The 21198-nt window shown below is 38.7% G+C and overlaps 1 protein-coding gene across 4 annotated transcripts in view; it reads right to left on the minus strand.

Annotated features, from left to right (window-relative positions):
- PEAK1 (pseudopodium enriched atypical kinase 1) overlaps positions 1 to 21198 on the minus strand; it is a 312205-nt gene that overhangs the window by 233924 nt on the left and 57083 nt on the right. The window contains exon 1 of one of the 4 annotated variants that reach the window (XM_059371771.1): positions 8611 to 8695. The exons of the other annotated variants lie outside the window; for them this stretch is intronic. The gene's annotated coding sequence lies outside the window, so the exon portion shown is untranslated. Of the gene's footprint in view, positions 1 to 8610; positions 8696 to 21198 lie in introns of those variants that run through there. 4 annotated transcript variants of the gene reach the window in all.

The raw sequence follows: 21198 nt of genomic DNA on the forward strand, positions 1-21198 counted from the left end.
AGAGAGAGAAACAGAATCTTTAGAAGGCTCCATATCCAGCACAGTGCCTGACTGGGCGGGGGGGTCAACCTCATGACCCAAGACAAAATCAAATGTTGGACACTTAAGCAACTGAGCCACTCAGGCACCCCATAAGTCTTAATTTTAGAAAGAAAGGTAGAAAGAATAACAGTGACCCAAGGAGGGCTGCTATAACCAGAATCAACTTCTCACAGAAGAAGCAAAGAGATCACCCCTAAAAGATAACCACAAAGTACTGTACACTTTTGTCCCACAACCAAAGAGCTTCAGGTGCAGATTCTGTCTCACTCACATTTGTATTACAAGAACCATGCTAGGCACAAAGAATCTAATATTCACAGCTTGCTGAGCTAAACAGACTGAGTTATTTGGCAGTGAGGGCTCACCCTTATATTCTCTCATAAAAAAACCTCCCTTTATAGGGACCGCTATCAGGAACCAAGGCAGCTTTTCCATTCATGTAGAGGGCTGATAGTAAACTACTTTGGTTTTACTTTATTCATAGTTTATCAGTTCATGTCCATCAAAGCAACTCTTCAGGCCAGTTTGGTTGCCAAGTTGCTTACGGGGAAAATGGTCTGAATCTTCATGTACAGCTCTAAAAAGTATAACCTGGTTGTTCTATAGAACAATTTGGCAATACTTAGTAAACTTTGTAATGGACTCCCAACAACCCACCAATACCACTCCTCAGCATATATCTCCATTAAATAAAATAAAGAATATTATTATTGCAGCATTGTTTATAGTACATAAATGTCACTAGGGGAGTATATAAGTAAGATGCATAATGAGTATGCCTGGATAAGAGCATGCACATGATAGAAAACTCTACAGCTGTTAGAAGTAATGAACCAGAATTACACACAGCAACAAAGATAGATCATTTAAATATAGAGCTGAATTTAAAAAGATAATATAAAATGAGATGTACAGCCAAAGGCTATTTATGAAAATTAAAAACTTATGCACAGAAAACACTACATATCTTCCAAAGATACACAAATATCTGGAGACATATACTAACTAGATTGGAATGGGTATTTATGAGAGGAAGCAAAATGAGTAGCGATAGGTAAAGATGAAGACAACAAAATAACAAGTCAAGAGATGGGTCTAGCCCTCAGAATGCCAGCCATCTCCCTCTGCTTCTCCCCACTGAGCACATGCTCTGTCTCTCTCTCTCATTCTTAGGAAAAAAAAAAAAGATAAAAATAACGTAAAATAAAACCAAGACTTATAGGTACCTGGTCTATAAATTGTGACCGTTCAGGGAGCAATGTTGTTAGTGTGGTGTTTGCATTCTACAGTGTAATTGTAGACAATACAAGACAATACAGTCATGAGAGCTCTACTTTAAAAAAAAAGAAAAAGAAACTGTTCTATATATGCTAAGACAAAAGTAGTATCACTAACTTTTTAAGAAGCCAGGAGTATTTCACTTAAGAGAAAAAAATTTCAGTAAATATTGACTTTTAAAAATGAAGAAATGGGGGTGGCATGGGTGACTTAGTCAGTTAAGGCCTGCCTTCAGCCCAGGTCATGATCCCAGAATCCTGGGATTGAGCCCTGCATCAGGCTCCCTTCTTAGCGGGGAGGACGCTTCTCCCTCTCCCTCTCCCTCCTGCTCCGCTTCCTTGTGTTCTATCAAATAAATAAATAAAATCTCTAAATATAAAATAATAAAATCTCTAAAAATAAAAAATTAATAAAAATAAAATAAAATCAAGAAAGAATAATCACTGAGATTATAACCAATAACCTAAAGTAAGTACATAACCTAACTCAGAATTTGACTATTTGTCTGAAATTAATAGGTCTATAACATTCTGAGATTAATCTGTATACATCATCTGTAATATAAAGACCTTGAATGTAAAATCCCAAACAGAAAATACACTATACTCTGGCACAGAAAATCTATACTAACTCAATTTTTAATCTATTCCCTTATCTTAGAGATCATGTTACAAAACATTTGCTACAGACCAATTCCTGAATAAGATGGTACCTAAAACCATGGCATCACATAAAAAATGAAACTATAGAAAATTTAGAAGAAAAAGTCATTTTTCAGTGCCCCTTTATTATTACAGCACCAATATGAACAGTTTTAATAGAAGAGGGGTGAGGAGACAAAACCTGGAACATGTTTCATCCTTGAAGAGGACACAAGGGGAGAAACCATTTCAGCATTTCATGCAAGAGTTGAGTTGGAAGAGCAGGGGCTTGAAGGTCACTTCTCTTGGCATATTAGGCTGTTCTCATTAAATTACAACCGAATCTGCCAATGATGGTTTACAACATAATAGATTTTTCAAGATGTCAATAGAAAAATAATCTGGATTGGAAATATCATTATACAGCTTTCTGGAACCTATAATAAATGATCCTGGGGGAAAAGGGAGGTCATTATTTTTCAAATGTGCACAAACAGTAGAAATTCAAATTGTTTTTTGTTTTTTGTTTTTTTATTTTTGTTTTTTGCTACAGAACTCAAAACTATACACCAGTTAAAGGTTATAAAATGAGCAATAATAATCAAATCAACAGTGACATGTTAGTGTGTACAATTAACACAGTAGACAATGGGAGTACCTTCTCTAAAGATCGCAATCTTGTATGGTACAGACTTAATTTAGGCCATAAAACATTCTACAAAGAATTGACAGTTTCTGCTTATACTGGGTGAAACTGGCTGATAGATCAGCATATATAATTAGGTTCAACCTTCCTTCCCCCTACAGGAATCAAGTCACTTTCCGCAAGCTAGGAGAGGAAGCTAGCTACACCTTTACCTCCAGCCTGAATTGTAGAGATCTTCTGATTAAACCTACAAATGGTGGTGTTCTCTTCAGAAACTGGTGGTTATAGTAAAGGAAACCCACAACTTAAAAAGAGCCCTCAGAAAGATATCTATAAAAGGTAGGCTCACCAAATAGCAGCACAGTTTAAATAATTAAGTTTCTCTGGTTTCTTTGGTATCCTTAACAGGGCAGCTGCAAAACACCCTACCAATGATCTAATAAACCTGTGTGTGCATTCTAAAAAGCCCCGTCAAACACACACCGAAAAATTTTCCTAAAATAAAAAAATAGCACCTTACATATTAATTTAGTAAGACTGCTAAAAAACATGCCGCAATATAGATATTAAAGATACAATATTCCAGCATTGAAAAATTTAACCCTTAGATCAGAACTAAATTTATTTGTGCTAATAGGGCAAACCAAGGTAAAATTAGAACTTATAATAAATTCTCTAACATTATATACCTCTCAATTAACATATTCTTTCCTATAGTTAAAAAAATCCTCTTAATCATAAAATCAATGCAGTTTTGAAATAAACAAGTTGATAAAGTATATGTACTATACATAATGTTAATGTGATATTTTAAAAACTTGAAAAATAATCCCAATTATACACAGTATTATATGATATAATGTATACACTACTGTATATATGGTATGCTATATAAATAATATTTATGATACATAAATATTTAATAAACTATAAAAACATTGCATGGATTTGAAAAATACCAAATTGATAGAATTGATTACTTCCTAGAAGAGGGATAAGATTAGGAGGAATTTACAGGGGTTTCAACTTGATTTTAAATTTAATGTAGATTTATAAGGTAAAATGTTAATGTTTTATAAGGCCATTTGCTAGGTACTTTATATATGGGTCATTATACTAGTTTTCATATCACTGTGTATTTGTGAAATATTTTCAAATTTTTAAAAAATTTGAAATTTACACAAAATTAACTCAAAAGGGATCAAAAACTTAAATGTAAAACACAAAACTGCAAACTTCTGGAAGATGACACTAAAAACAAAACAAAAACTAGGTGACCTTGGGTTGGTGACAAGTTTTTAGATAAACACCAAAAGCTTGACCCAAGAAATTAAGGAACGTCATTAAAATTAAAAACTTCCGGGGCACCTGGGTGGCTCAGGGGTTAAGCCTCTGCCTTCGGCTCAGGTCATGATCCCAGGATCTTGGGATCGAGCCCCGCATCCCCGCATCGCATCGGGCTCTCTGCTCAGCAGGGAGCCTGCTTCCTCCCTGCAACTCCCTCTCTGCCTGCCTCTCTGCCTACTTGTGGTCTCTGCCTGTCAAATAAATAAGTAAAAAAAAATAAGTAAAAATAAGTAAAATAAGTAAGTAATAAATAAATAAATAAATAAATAAATAGGTTAAAAAATTTTTTTTAAACTTCCACTCTACAAAAGACATGGTTAATGGAAAGACAAGCTACATAGTGGGAAAAAAATATCTGCAAAAGACATATCTGATAAAGCACTGTTGGGACACATCCATGGCTCAGTCAGTTAAGTGACTGACTCTTGGATTCTACTCAGGTCATTGTCTCAGGATCATGAGATCAAGCCCTGAGTCAGGATCCATGCTGGGCATGGAACATGCTTAAGATTCTGTCCTCCTTCTGCTCCTCTCCCTGCCTCTCTCTCTAAAAACAAAAACAAAAACACTGTTATCCAAATATACAAAGAACTCTCACACTCAACAATAACAAAAACATGATTAAAAACTAAACAAAAAGGGCATCTGTCTGGCTCAGCTGATGGAGCATGCAACTCCTGACCTCTAAGTCTTGAGTTCAAGTCTCATGTTGGATGTAAATATTACTTTAAAAAAAGAGAAAAAGTGGATAGGGCTAGTTTCAGCTCAGGTCATGATCTCAGGGTCATGAGATGGAGGAAGGCATGGGGCTTTTTTTTCTACACAGAATCCACTTGAGCAGCTCCTTCTTGTCCCTCTGCCTCTCCCCCTGCATGCACATGGGCTCTCTCTCTCAAATAAATAAATATTTCTTAAAAATACTTTAAAAGAAGTGGACAACAGATCTGAACAAACAGCTAACCAAAAAAGATTTAAGGACAGAATATAAACATATGAAAAGATGCTCAATATCAAATGCCATTAGGGAACTTCAAATCAGAATAACAAGAGGGATGCCTGGGTGGCTCAGTCAGTTAAGCATCCAACTCTTGGTTTTGGCTCAGGTCATGGACTTGGGGTCTTGAAATCAAGCCCCACATTCAGTTCCACACTAAGCATGGCATCCACTTGAGATTCTCTCTCTTCCTCTCCCTCTGCTCCTCTAGCCCCTGCTCATATGCACACTCTCTCTCTCTTAGGAAAAAAAAAAAGATACCACACTACATACATTTTAGAATGGCTAAAATTCAAAACATTGACAACCCCAAATGCTGCCAAGGATGTGGGGCAACAGGAGCTCTCATTCATTTTAGTGGGAATGCAAAATGGTAAGCTACTTTGCAAAAACAGTTTGTCAGCTTCTTACAAAGCGAAATTTAGTCTTACTATATGATCCAAAATCAGGCTATGATTTGAGAACAAATGTCCACAGAAAAATCTGCACATGAGTGTTAATAGCAACTTTATTCATAATTGCCAAAACTCAGAAGCAATCACGATATCCTTCAACTGCTGAATGCATAAATTGTAATAAATCCACACAGTGGAATATTATACAGCAATAAAAAGGACATATCAAGCTGCATAAAGACATGACAGAAACTTAAAAGCATAATACTAAGTGAAATAAGTCAGTCTGAAAAGACTACATCATATATGAGTCCAACTATTTGGCAGTCTGAAAAGACAAAACTACAGAGATGGTGAAAAGATGAGGGTAGTGTTAGGAGTACGGGAGCAAGTGGAGGAGGGATGAATAAGTGGAACATGGGATTTACTGATCACTGAAACTATTCTGTATGAAACTGTAATGATAGACCCATGACATTATGAATTTGTCAAAAGTCATGAAACTGTACAACATAAAGAATGAACCTTAAAGCAGACTATGAACTTTATAATAATATATTAATATTAGTTAATTAATTATAACAAATAAATATTCTATTTCAACCCTAAATAAGTGTACTGCAAAGTTCAATTCAAGCACTAACCACCCAGAGGTACTACAGCATCCACAAGTACAAAGGGCATTATTTCAAACAAGACTGCATTTATTTAATTTTATTTTTTTTAAAGATTTATTTATTTATTTATTTATATGACAGAGAGAGAGAGATCACAAGTAGGCAGAGAGGCAGGCAGAGAGAGAGGAGGAAGCAGGCTCCCCGCTGAGCAGAGAGCCCTATGCGGGGCTCGATCCCAGGACCCTGAGATCATGACCTGAGCTGAAGGCAGCGGCTTAAGCCACTGAGCCACCCAGGCGCCCCAAGACTGCATTTATTTTAAATGCCAGCTGTACTTCAGGGGTCCCCAGGCCACCAGCATTTCCAATCAAATGACCATAAATTCAGGGATTCCTATGCTCTTCAGTTTGATAATTTGCTGGGACAACTCACAGAACTCAGGAAAGCATTATACATATAATTGTAGTTTTATTATAGAGGAAACACACAGGCAGGGTCTGAGGTGGAGGGTGGAGGTCCCCAAATGAAGGATTTCCATGCCCTCTCCCCATGAGTCCATGTGTCGTCCTCCCAGTATATCAGTATATTCACCAATTAGGAGGTCTCCTTTGGTATCCAGAGCTCTTATTTGGATTTCATTAAATAATCATGAATTATTAAATCACAGGATGATCACATGACTGAACTCCATCTCCAAATCTTATCCACCTCCTATGAGGTCAGACTGGCCTGAGGTCCCAAGCTGCTAATTATATGGTTGCTATTTCCGGTGACCAGACCCCGTCCTGTAGCTATCTAGGGATCCACCATAAGTCAGTAGCACAACAGTAGCACAACAAACACACAGCTCATTCATCCAAAACCTAAGTTAATACTCTCATAGAAGAAACTTCTGATTCAAAGCACAATTTAATGACACAAACTTTTAGTTTCATGAAAGGCCAGAGATTATAAAGCAATGAACAGAAGGGAGTATTGATCAGAAGGTGACTTTTATGGGGAGCACAATTAGCTCAAATTCTGAAAATAAACTTTATCAAAAAGGAGAAAATCAGGCCTGTGAGTCAAGATGGTAGAGGAGTAGCAGACTGAGTTGACATCAGGTCACAGAAGTCCCGTTAGATAGTTATCAAACCATTCCGAACACCTACAAACCCAACAAGAGATCGAAGAGAAGAAGAGCAATTGTAGAAACAGAAAATCACCACTTTCTGAAAGATAGGACTTGTGGAGAAGTAAAGCCGAAGGGGTGGAAAGATAGACCACGAGAGGAGGGGCCGGCTCCCAGCAAGCGTCAGACGGCGGAGCACAAAATTCGAACATTTAAATGTCTGCTCCACTGAGGGACATTGCTCCAGAGGCTAAGCAGGGATGGAGCCCTCACAGAAACAGTGTGGTCTCAGGTCCCGCAGGATCACAGAAGGATCGGGGTATCTGAGTGTAACAGAGCTCACAGGTATTAGAGAGGGAAAGCGAGCTACAGAGAAGGAGCCGTGGAGTGAGCTCTCAGTTTGGGATTACTGTAAACTGTGAACCACGGCACAGTTAGGTCACTGCTCTTCGAGCAGGGACCCCATAAGTGGCAGATCCAGGGAGACTCGCTTCCTCCTCCAGGGGGAGCAGCACAGAATGCATGGAAGGAATCTGATGGATTTGGAGACTCCAAACAGAGCCATGTGCCAGAGACATAAATGCTCGATCACAGGCCAGGTGAGCTCAGAGCATGCCGGCGACCAGGGAGATGGGAGTGATTGATGGCTTTTCTCCAAGGGCCCACTGAGGAGAGGGGCCCCAAGCTCTCAGCTCCTCCAGCCGGAGATTGGAAGACCGCCATTTCATTATCCTCCAGAGCTCTATGGAAAGAGTTCAGGGAACAAAAGCTCCCCAGAGTGTACCCCAGCATATTACTTAGCCCGGGGCCCTAGCAAGGGCAGTGCAATTCTGCGTTGGGCAAAGATCAGTTGCATTTCTATACATGAACAGCAAGACAGAAGAAAGAGAAATTAAGGAGTCAATCCCATTTACAATTGCACCCAAAACCATAAGATATCTAAGAATAAACCTAACCACAGAGGCAAAGAATCTGTACTCAGAAAACTATAAAGTACTCATGAAAGAAATTGAGGAAGACACAAAGAAATGGAAAAATATTCCACGCTCATGGATTGGAAGAACAAATATTGTGAAAATGTCTATGCCACCCAAGCAATCTACACATCTAATGCAATCCCTATCAAAATACCATCCATTTTTTTTTAAAAGAAATGGAACAAACAATCCTAAAATTTATATAGAACCAGAAAAGACCTTGAATAGTCAGAGGAATGTTGAAAAAGAAAGCCAAAGTTGGTGGCATCACAATTCCAGACTTCAAGCTCTATTAATTACAAAATTGTCATCATCAAGATAGTATGGTACTGGCACAAAAACAGACACATAGATCAATGGAACAGAATAGAGAGCCCAGAAATAGACCCTCAACTCTATGGTCAACTAATCTTCAACAAAGCAGGAAATAATGTCGAATGGTTTTAAAAAGAGTCTCTTCAACAAACGGTGTTGGGAAAATTGGACAGTCACATGCAGAAAAATGAAACTGGACCATTTCCTTACACCACACACAAAGATACACTCCAAATGGATGAAAGACCTCAATGTGAGACAGGAATCCATCGAAATCCTTGAGGAGAACACAGGCAGCAACCTCTTCAACCTCAGCCACAGCAACTTCTTCCTGGAAATATCGCCAAAGGCAAGGGAAGCAAGGGCAAAAATGAACTATTGGGACTTCATCAAGATCAAAAGCTTTTGCACAGCAAAGGAAACAGTCAACAAAAACAAAAGACAAAAAAAAAAAAAGACAACTGACAGAATGGGAGAAGATATTTGCAAATGACATATCAGATAAAGGGCTAGTGTCCAAAATCTATAAAGAAGTTACTAAACTCAACACCCAAAGAACAGATAATCCAATCAAGAAATGGGCAAAGGACACGAACAGACATTTCTGCAAAGGAGACATCCAGATGGCCAACAGACACATGAAAAAGTGCTCCACATCACTCGGCATCAGGGAAATACAAATCAAAACCACCATGAGATACCACCTCACACCAGTCAGAATAGCTAAAATTAACAAGTCAGGAAATGACAGATGCGGGTGAGGATGTGGAGAAAGGGAAACCCTCTTACACTGTTGGTGGGAATGCAAGCTGATGCAGCCACTCTGGAAAACAGCATGGAGGTTCCTCAAAAAGTTGAAAATAGAGCTACCCTATGACCCAGCAATTGCACTACTGGGTATTTACCCTAAAGGTACAAATATGGTGATCTGAAGGGGCATGTGCACCCGAGTGTTTATAGCAGCAACGTCCACAACAGCCAAACTATGGAAAGAAACTAGATGTCCATCAGCAGATGAATGGATAAAGAAGAGGTGGTATATATATACACAATGGAATACTATGCAGCCATCAAAAGAAATGAAATCTTGCCTTTTGCGATGATGTGGATGGAACTAGAGAGTATCATGCTGAGCGAAATAAGTCAATCAGAGAAAGACGATTATCCTATGATCTCCCTGATATGAGGAATCTGAGCAGCAACGTGAGGGGCTTGGGGAGTAGGGAAGGAAAAAAATGAAACAAGATGGGATCGGGAGGGAGACAAATAATAAGTGACTCTTAATCTCACAAAACAAACTGAAGGTTGCCAGGGGGAGGGGAGTAAGGGAGAGAGTGGTGGGGTTATGGACATTGGGGAGGGTATGTGCTATGGTGAGTACTGTGAAGTGTGAAAGCCTGACGATTCACAGACCTGTACCCCTGGGGCTAATAATACATTATATGTTAATTTAAAAAAAAAAAAAGGAGAAAAGCAGAATGTAATGTTTGCTAACATTGAGGCATACGTGACTACAAAACTCAGAACTAGCATACTATTCATATAAAACCTACTTACATCTATTTTTAAAATGAATATACTGGTTATGGCACATAGAAATGGTTAACATCTTCTATCACTGTCAAGAGCAACGCACGCTGAATGAATTAAACAGTTGGTGAATAAAATGGAAAGGAGATCAAGTCACATTCTTTCCAAAACCTGCCCTTTCCACAGGGTTAACTGAAAGAGCAAGGACTCAAAATCTGTGCTATAAACCAAAGCTCTGAGGGTCAAAAATTATATTTTATAGAATTGTCACTTTCCTCACCAACACCAATAAATAAGTTATTAACTCTACCCTTTTGGCATAATAAAGTCATTTCAATAGAACTAAAAGAGCTACAGTTTCAATGTCAACTCTTCTGAAGATAAACACTGCTGCTGTGCCTCAGAATTCAAATTGCTGCAGCAGGTCATTAGTCTGTTCTATCCTGTTGACACATTTCAACTCATTTTATAAACCTAGATTTGTTTCTCTTCTATAATCCTTGAAAAAAATATTTATGGGAAGGCAATTTCATTTTGCTAGGCTGACAGAGACTGTCCCCTGGGGAAGGGGCCAGCTCAAGCAGGACTGAAGCAGCTGTTAGGAGCCAATTTTCATACCTGTTAATTGCATTTGTGACTAGGTGCAGCATCTCACACACATACCTGGCAAGCAGTAGATAAATTGAAACAGTCACATCTCAAGAGTTTGAAAACTAAAAGGCTCTTTCCCCCTTCCTCTGAAGAATTCAACTAGGGAACAGAACAGTAAAGGAAGACGAAAATGTCAAAAGTACATAAACATTAATTGGACCTTCCTGACTACCAAAAAAGAAAACAAAAGAATTTTACAAATAGCTAAGAGAAAAGTATGCCTTCATTTGGTCATTCAACAAGTATTTACTGGAATTCCTACTGTGGCAGACACTGTTCTTAGGTGCTAGCAATATAGGAGTGAACAATGTCCCTGTCCCCATCAGAGAAGATAAAAGAGAAATAAATAACTCTTGCTCAGTCATTAGGTACAAAGACGAAAATAAAACATGGCCACGTAATAAAGAGTGTTGGAGGAATGATCATTTATAGTGAGTGGTCAAGGGAAACCTCTTTGAACAAGGGACATGTAAGCTGAGACTTAAATGTCAAGGAGGACACAGTCAAGCAACAGTCTGAAGGAAGACCATTTCCCCCAGAGGGACAAGTAAAAGACCACCCTGAAGCTGGAATGAACTTGGTATATGCACAGAACAGAAAAAAAGGCTGAGGTGCCTCATGTTTTGTGAACAGGGTTAAGAATGGCAGCAGATAGCCCCCTCAAATTGCCATAGCCATTTCAAAGTCATCATTTGGAAAGATAAAAATAAAAACTGTGACCAATGAGCTACTCATGGGAACTCACACTTGGACTAGTAATGACCACCAAGAATCTTTCAACAGAAAAAAGAGAAACACAAGTTAAAGAAATGTCCCAGGAGAAGAGGTTTCTGAATCAGGAAGGATCAGCATCAGAGTGATGGTTGAACCAGTGCTGTCAATCACCCCCAAAGCAACAGCATTCAAAGTAAGACTGCTGTCCAGGACGGGTACACCTGGACAAGGGGACATTTGAGGCTCATAGAGGAAATGTTAAAATGTAGGACTCATAAATGAACTCAAGACAGAAATAAATATTTCTGAATGTGCTTGCCCTAATCCCCGCCTGACCCACTCATTTCAGATAGTCCAAGGATTTCTTTTTTAAAATTTAAATGTAAAAATAGACATAAAACAATAGACAAAAAGCAATACCTTCCTAGAATAGAAATTTTTAGCAATTTTAAAAAATTTTGCCACATGTAACCATCTTCTTGGAATCACAAAATAAATTAGGATTATAAAAACAGAAAAAAAAAATTTAGTAAGTACTTAGAGATCACCTGTTTTCCTTCTCTAGCAAGCACAAAACAAACCTTTGGTTTTAGAAGTATAACATTAAATGATGCTCTATTTTAAAAATAAAATAAACCTATTTAAACAGAACAAACCATCTATTTGAAGGACAAACTATATTTTCTATCATTCAAAGATTCCCAACTATATGTACATGTTGTGTAATGCTAACCAGATTTTTGTAATGGTACTATAATGTTAAAATTCCCAAACTATGCTTACTGCTACTAAATAGATGCATTTTTTTCCACAAAAACATTTTGCTAAGACTCTTAAATATTCACCTTAAAAAAAAAAAAAAGAGGAGTGCCTGGGTGGCTCAGTGGGTTAAACCTCTGCCTTCAGCTCAGGTCATGATCTTGGGGTCCTGGGATTGAGTCCCACATCGGGCTCTCTGCTTGGTGGGGAGCCTGCTTCCCCCTCTCTGTGCCTGCCTCTCTGCCTACTTGTGATCTCTCTCTATATATATAATTAAATAAATAAAATCTTTAAAAGAGAGAGAGAGAGAATAGGAAAACAATGGAGATCAGAAGTTTGTTTTAGATGAGGTACATGGCAATGTGCCTCTATATGAGCTACATGTTTAAATTTTAATAAAAAAGAACACTGGCATCAGAGACTACAATCCCACCTCTATCATTTCCTGACCCACAGTCTTCTAGATCAGTAAGATGAGGCTACTACCATCTACTCTCACAACAGAAAGATTAAATAAAATGTAATAAGTGAAGGTTAATGCATTGCAGTATTATTATTGGTAATCATCATAGGGGGAATAAAAGCAAATATATGTTAAAAAAAAAGACAAATAATCTAAATTACAGGTTATAAGAGCTAACCACAATGTAAGTAATACCTCTGGAGTTGAATATACAGGCCAAACTCCTGCTTTACCTATAAAGAACAAAAACTCAGAATTTAAGTGACAAGCCCCATGTCAAAAAGCAGGCAGAAAAGGGGCTAAAATCTTATTTAAATTTCTAAATGTGGTATATATTTACAGAGCACTTTAACGCACTGAAGAGCCAACTAATCTGCATTATAAAATAGTTAATTTGACTGCTGAGAAAGCCCAAGGCTTACCAAAGATAGCCAGCTAGTAGTTCGTGATGAACCACAAGTAAAACCTACAACACTACATACTGTTCTCTTGCTCTTTTTTTTTTTTTAAGATTTTATTTATTTATTAGGGGTGGGGAGAGTACAGAGGGCAGGAGAAGGAGAGGGAGACTCCCATTGAGCAGGGAGCTAGATGCAGGACTCAATCCCAGGACCCTGGAATCATAACCTGAGCTGAAGGCAGATGCGTAACTGAATGAGCCACACAGGCGCCTATGAATACTGCTTCTCTTAAAATAGTGACTGAAAATCTTTCTCATTCATAACTTGACTTAGGGAAAAAAAAAAAAGTATGCCTTAGCAAGCAATCATATTTTTTAATTCAGGTAATAATTTTTATTTTTTTAAGATTTTATTTATTTATTTGACAGGGAGAGAGAGACAACGGGAGAGAGAGGTGGGGAGAGAGAGCAAACCCAAGCAGGGGAAGCATCAGAAGGACAGAGAGAAGCAGGCTCCCCACCCAGCAGAGAGCCCAACGTGGGAATCCCAGAACGTGGGATCATGACTTGAGACAGAGGCAGATGCTTAATTATGACTGAGCCACCCAGGTACCCCAATTCATGTAATAATTATTTTTTAAAGTCATACTATAAAGACATAAATGTTTGTATTGTGTTTAAATAGAATCAGTCAGCTTCTTAACATTAAAATGCTCACATCAAAGACAAATCTTTTGATATATTCCCAGATTAAAACCTCTACTGATACAGGCTTAATATAAGGTAGCAAGGATTATTTTTATTGTTTATTCACAGATTATTTAGACAGAACAGCTGGGTTAGTGAGTTGCTGAATATTTTATCATACTCAATCAAGAAGTCTATTGTTTCTATCACTAATGACTCTAATAAACACATCCTTAAAAATTACTTCATCAATCCTTTATTTTCTTTCATGTAGGATTTTCAGGTTAACCGTTCTTGTATTTAAGTCAAGATGATTCATTTTCACAAAATAATTATGTTACAAATACTTCATTATTATTCAGCTAAAGGGAGAGATTGACTGAGAAACTGATGAAAAGAAAGGGATTCATATGGAGATGAGCCAAGTAAACAATACAGTAACTAAGTAACAGTCATACTTACATTACATGTTTCTGGATGTCACTGAGAAAATATACAACTGCTTTAAAAAGGATCAAGCTTTGCAGCAAGATTTCTAGGTTTAACAAGAGAACATGACACAGCAATGCAGGAAGGCAGAGCTCAGCCACCATGATGGTTTTCAGATCATTTATACAAATATAGTGAGAGCATTTTCTCTATTCCAAAGAGGCCTCCGTCAAAAGTCACTTTCAAAGATATGAAAATGCAGGTCCACATGCATAAAAGTAATTTCTGAGTCTTGCAAATAATAATTGGCAACACTGTGGTTGAGCAGGTGACAGCAGAAGAGAAACACTAAATTAATACACAAATGAGCAGCAACCACTCATATTACTTGCACATGAATGAGAGAAGAATAAATATATAATTTGGGTGGAGATCAAGCACTCTTGAAATAGTCATGGCCAGAGAACACCATCTAATTAACTGCTTAGCTCAGTTCATAAGACTTCACTTGGGCTCAGCAAGGACTGTCACTGAATAGAGAAGAGGGCACAGCCCAAATGTAGCAAACTGTCTGCTGAACTGAGACACACACCATAAAGTATGCTGCCTGTTTTCTGAGCATTTTTAAAACTGCATTTGATAATAAGGTAATTGTGAACTCTTTAGGGAAGCAAAATAAGTAAGTGTGTTAGAAACTCAACTGGAAAACACCCCCAGCTTGTGACAAAGCACACTACGTGATTTCTTACAGCTTCCTTGGCCACAGCTCTAAAAGAGCTGTACAACTCAGAATGATCAAGTGGAAGCACCTTATAATAAAGACAGATAAATTCTGTATAACCCATTATTTTTGTATTAAAATTATCTAAAGATAATTTGTATTTGGCTATTACATAGCATAATCAATTACTAGAATTCTTCATTCCTCAATTACCTTGGCCATTCAAGAGTATAAACATATTCTTCTGTTAAGAGCAATTCACACTTAAACTACTCTACTAATTACAATATACTGGACTGCCTGGGTGGCTCAGTTGGTTGAGCATCTGCCTCTTCGATTTCAGCTCAGGCTTCATGATCTCAGGGTCTGGAGATTCAGCCCCATGCTCAGCAGGGAGTCTGCTTAGGACTCTCTCTCCCTCCGCCCCTCCTCTGCTCACTAGCACACATTCTCTCCCTCCCGCTCTCAAATTAATTAATTAAAAACAACAACAATATTCATTCAACACACATATATTGAGCACTTATTGTGTGCCAGGCACTCTGAGTGGAAATACTTGGAAACACCAAGCTGAATTACATTAGCCCTTGCTTTTGGAGGTAGAAGGTATGGCTTACAGATGTGCAAATATTATATAATGTGTACAAATCACAATGGAAATATAGAAAGGGAAAGGACTTAATTCTTCCTGAGGAAGTGAAAAGAGGCTTGTCAGACAACCTAATTTTTTCACTGAGTGTTATAAGGAGTTTAGTTGATACATTACAGATTGCAAGGAAAGGGAAGCATGACAGATCTACAGCCTGTGCAAAGTTGTATAGTTAGAAAAGAGTACTTGTTTGGCATGGCAACAACATAGTCCAAAATAAATAAAGATGAAATAATAAGCGATCACCAGAATGGGGAACAAAGGATCTTCAGTGAAGAAACTGAGGAAGTTCAGACTTTATCCCAAAGAAAATGTGAAGCACTGAAAAGTTTCAAGCAGGAGGGATGCCTGGGTGGCTCATTTGGTTAAGTGTCCAACTCTTGGTTTTGGCTCAGGTCATGATCTCAGGGTCTTGAGATCAGGCCCCACTCAGGCTCTGCACTCAGCACAGAGTTTGCTTGTCCCTCTCCCTCTGTTCCTCCTCTCCCACCCCCACCCCCATCTATCTCTTTTTCTCTCTCTCTAATAAATAAAAAAGGTTCCAAGCAGGAATGTGATTGATTTTTGCTTTAGAAAAATCCTTCTGGCCATATCTCCTATAAGATATAACGATTTACAGTGATTTGTTATCATCTGAATGACCAAAATATATTTCTCAAATATATTTGGTCTTCAGCCCTAGTTCCTGAAAACACTTCAGGCCATAGAAGTGAAATGGATGTTGTATTATTTTTTTTAAAAAGATTTTATTTATTTTATTTGACAGAGAGAGAGATCACAAGTAGGCAGAGAGGCAGGCAGAGACAGAGGGGGAAACAGGCTCCCTGCTGAGCAGAGAGCCTGATGTGGGGCTCGATCCCAGGACACTGAGATCATGACCTGAGCCGAAGGCAGCGGCTTAATCCACTGAGCCACCCAGGCACCCCGGATATCCTATTATTAATGAAGGTGACTTCTGGACCCCACCCAAGGCAGGGATTTGTTGCCAGGAGGACCAACCATGTAATCAGAGCATTGGAACTTTCAATCACCCTCACTCCATCCCAGAGTGGGGAAGGGAGAGGAGCTGGAGGTTGAATCAACCAATGGCCAGTGACTTAGTCAATTGTGACTATGTAATGAAGCCTCCATAAAAACCCAAGAAGACAGCTGTCTTAGTCCTCCTTTTCAGAGAGATTCCATGTTGGGGGGGGAGGGGCAGAATGTTGAGCCAGGCCCCAAGGTCCATGAGGACAGAAGCTCCTTTGTCAGGGACGTCACCTTAGGCAGCTCTTCATATGGACATTGATTCATATACTTTATCATATCCTTTAATAAACTGGTAAATGTAACTATGTGTTTTCCTGTGTTCTGTGAGCTGTTCTAGCAAATTCATTGAACCTAAAGAGGAGGTTGTTGGAACCTACAATATGTACCTGGTTGGTCAGAAGCACAGGTAAGAGCCTGGGGCTTGTGACTGGTGTCTGAATTAGAGGGTGAGGGCAGTCTTGCAGGACTGAACCCTTAACCTATGAAATCTGATGCTATCTCTGAGCTGATGGTGTCAGAATTGAGTTGAATTCTCAGAAATCCTACTCTGAGAATTGCTTGGTGTTGTGTGTGGGAACCCCTGCCCCCAACACTGAAATTTAATCTGAGAACTCTGAAGGACCATATATAGAACAAAAGGAAGGAAACAGGTTTGAGCAATCAAGTTTGGTAGTTCTACTGAAAGATTATTAAAGGGTGCCTGACTGGCTGAGTCAGAGTACTATGTGACTCCTAATCTCGGAGCGGTGAGTGCAAGCCCCACATTGGGTATAGAGATAAATAAATAGAGACTTAAAAAAAGATTATTAAAAATCACTACTACCCTTAGATGAAAGCAACAGATTTAATCCTTATGAGGCCACACCATTCTCTATGTAATGAGTGATACAAAGGTCAAGAGGAAGTATCTTGCTGGGTCTCACCCACAGAGACCACTTTTCACCTACCTAGAACTCCAGAATGCCTAGTTCAAATGACAGAGTCCATTTCTAGAACAAGTCTTCATGCAGATGTGCACCCCCTAGACCTGAAGAGTAGCTAAGAGGAAAGATGGGGGCTATGGAGAGAGCTTGAACATTTTACCACAATAAAAAGATCTATATAATGTATATCTGCAACATTACATATGTTACATATATCGCATATAATTTATATACTTCAAAATATTTTCATTGTGGTAAGATGTATATATAATCATATATGAGTATATACATTTACATATTAGTATGTAAGTACTATATTAATTATATAATATTGTGAATTAGCAATTTCATGACATACTCATGTATAAATGTTTATGTGTGCCTAAAACCTAAGGTTTTTTTATGAATTATAGTACCAACCTGAAGTTTTAAAACTTTTATTGTTTCAAGAAGAACTGAAGTAATTCTTTAACAGAAAAAAAAGAAAAAAAGGTTTCTCCTATAAGATAGAAATACTAAATTCAGGTTCAACTTACTAGAAAGTTAAAGCAACATGAAGATAGATATGCCAACCAGGTGTTGAAAACAGCTTGGTTTAGGGGGGTAAATATCATTTAGTAAAGGATCAATGTGTGGCCAAAGGCAGGTATTTGTTACACATAAATGAGCTACTGTATTCCAGAGCTCTGCTCATTAGTGTACAGAGATGCATTACCCTCACATTAAATAAAGACTCAGTGAGCAAAACACTGTAGCAAGCATCTGTTGGCTAATGACAAAGAAAACCATGGACCCTCTGAGGCCAATTTCCATCCAGCTGTAAGCACGGAAGCAGCACACACAGGCACTGCTTTTCAGTATCACCCTCAAATAACCATGAAAAAGAAGCTCTTTAGCCTTCATGTCACTCTGTGGCAAAAGCAATACAAGTATTAATTACATATGCTAAACAAGGTACTTAGAAAAAGTTAACTCCATATTAGCAGAAATCACATATATAACTGCATTTCATTCTCATTCCACTTTTCTATCATCAGGAGAATGATTGGTCCGAAGAAGGCACTAAACAAAACTGTAAACTAGGCAAAGTTTGTCTTCTTACGTCAGTTACTTTTTCCTGCCAATGCTTCATTACCTTTTTTTTCTCCCCACCCTATTCTCAACGTTCACATATTTCCTCCAGACTTCTGCTAGTTCTGTATACTATACTATACTATACTAGTTCTGCTAGTATACAGAACTTACTCTATGGTGTCCTCCCCCATAGTCTCTGCCTTCCCCTCACCCCAGGCCACAGCAATGTGACTTCTCTTCACACCATAACATTAATCCAAGGGCTCTTCATCTAGAGGCTAGAGGGACTGTGGATAAAACTCAGAAGACCTATGAACTTGGATGAGAAAATACATTATTTCTTTATTTCCTCCAACCTCTAAAATTTCTAATACTATATTTACTAAATTACTATAGGCCTGCTACTATACCTTGTCGTGTATCATGTTAAACACACACATAATACTTTATTAGTACAATTAGCTTGGTAATAAAACTTTAAGATAGGGGTGGCTAGGCGGCTCAGATCATGATTTCAGGGTCCTGGGATTGAGCCCTGAATCTGGCTCCATGCTCAGTGGGGAGTCTGCTTCTCCCTCTCCCTCTGCCCCTTCCATCCATTTGCACTCTCTTTAGCTCTCTCTCAAATTAAAAACAAAAACACAAAAACTTTAATATAATTGGTTTCCCTTGTAATCCTATGCATTTCATTTTATCCATCTGCGGCAGACTTTTTCCAAATATGCTGCAAAAATATCTCCCACCCACATGCTCTTCTAATGGTGTAAATTTGTAGCTCACCCACAAAGATATGGAGTCTGATTCCCTTCTTAAATCCAAGCTGGCACTGAACTTGATTGTAACCAAGAGTGTGTGGTAAAGCAACCAGGAGTGACTTCCCAGGTTTGGTTAGGAAAAGTGATGCAGGTTCTGAGACGAGGCTTGGAGCAATTTGTTAAACAGTGATAGTTTCCAGAACAGAATCTGACACCGGGAACTGGAATGCTGCCATAATAAAAATGTAAGACAGGGACACCAGCTGTGGGACTGGGTAGCAGAAATGAACAGGAAGGACCACAAGGATCTTACAGCAAAAATCTGATGAGCATGGAAGAGGCTACTGAGAAGGCCTTAAAGGAGAGGGAGTAAACTGTTACCAGAAGCTGGAGGAAAAAAGACCGTTACAAAAGGGCAGAAAATTTTGCAAAACTGTTGCTTGTGATAAGTCAAAAAAAAAAAAAAATGCTGACAATGAACTGTTACTTCTAGCTAAAGTAATTTCCAAGCAGAAAGTCCGAAGTGTCAACTGCTTTCTTTTATATATATATAACATAAGGTGCAGCTGGAGAGATGTGCTAAAGAAGAAAGTCTTCTGTTTTCAAATGGAATTTAGAGGAAATTGAAAGAAACCAGCAATTGCTGCGTTCAAAAATAAAACTATTTTTCATCCACAATCTCTCCCAGCAGAGAATGCTGGAAACAAAAAAAGGTCTGGGGACAAGATCAAATACAGGGTGCTGAAAGGAAAATCTGGTCTCTAGACAGAGATGAAACCAAGGGTGTTGCTGTAAAATCCTTTGTTAACACTCAGTTTCTCCTTCTCAATCTCTTTCTCCCAGTGCCTTTCTCTGTACGTGTCTGCTAAAACTAGATATGCTCAGGGGTTCTGTCCTGAATCCTGAGCAATTCCTTCTTCAACCACTCCCCAAAAACTATTAACCTCAAAATCTTTCTCTCTCAAGCTTCTACCTCTCTCCAAAAACTGCATACAGATCTGCACATCTCCACTTGAATACCTCAGAAAAACCTCAAACTAGATATTTTAAGAAACTATCAATTTCCCATCCCACAACTTCTTTCTGTTTTATGTATTTGCTTATTTATTTATTTATTTATTTAATTATGGCCGGGGGTGGGGGGGTGGCAGAGAGAGACTCCTAAGCAGGTTTCACATGTCATCGTGAGTCTGACACAGGACTCAATCTCACAACCCCAAGATCATGCCCTGAGTTGAAATCAAGAGTTGGACGCTTAACCGACTGAACCACCAGACAGTCCACAAATTCCTTCTAAACCCAAACATGCATTGGAGATAAACAGCTCTGCCCATTTAATTGCCCAATTTTCTTTCCCTACATACTGTTTTCCCCTCAACCAACATCTAATCAATCATCAAGTTATACAGATTCTATCTTCCCCCATACACTGGCTTATTCTAACCATGTCAAAATCTCACTGTGGATATGAGTAGCTACTTTTCTATCTAGAATGCAACTCCTGTTATAAATGCTAACTACTTCACTATGTGTTAATCTAATTCAAAAATATGGAACACCTATTCTATGGCAAATCTGGCAGGACCTATGCCAGGGCTAGGCAAACAAAACTGAGACAGAGAAACCGAACGGACTCTCCTGTTTCTCTGCTAGACCCCATTTTCTCATGCTATCTATCTCACCTTGCATCCGAGTAAACCAAAGCAGCTATGATTCCCCACGGGGGAAGCAAGAAAGTTAACCATTCTCAGAGTTCTACCCTGGGCCCCCACATACCTGATAACATCTGAGAAGAAAGAGATCGTGAGCATGATCCAGGACAATGGCTTCAAACCTCCAGGACAATGGCTTCAAACCTCAGTTTGTGCCAATACCCCCTTACCTTCGGTGATTTATGGGAAAACACTTACTGTTCAGCTGACACCTTTGATCAGACCCTACCCTGGGTTCCGAAGGAACATGCACCCCTTTCCAATATAAACTCCTAACCCCAAGCAGCGGGAAGCCTCACTTCTGCTTTTCTGAGTCTCCCAGAACCTCCATCTGCTGTA

The sequence above is a fragment of the Mustela nigripes genome, chromosome 13 (genome assembly GCF_022355385.1).
Source record: "Mustela nigripes isolate SB6536 chromosome 13, MUSNIG.SB6536, whole genome shotgun sequence".
Taxonomy (NCBI): Eukaryota; Metazoa; Chordata; class Mammalia; order Carnivora; family Mustelidae; genus Mustela; species Mustela nigripes.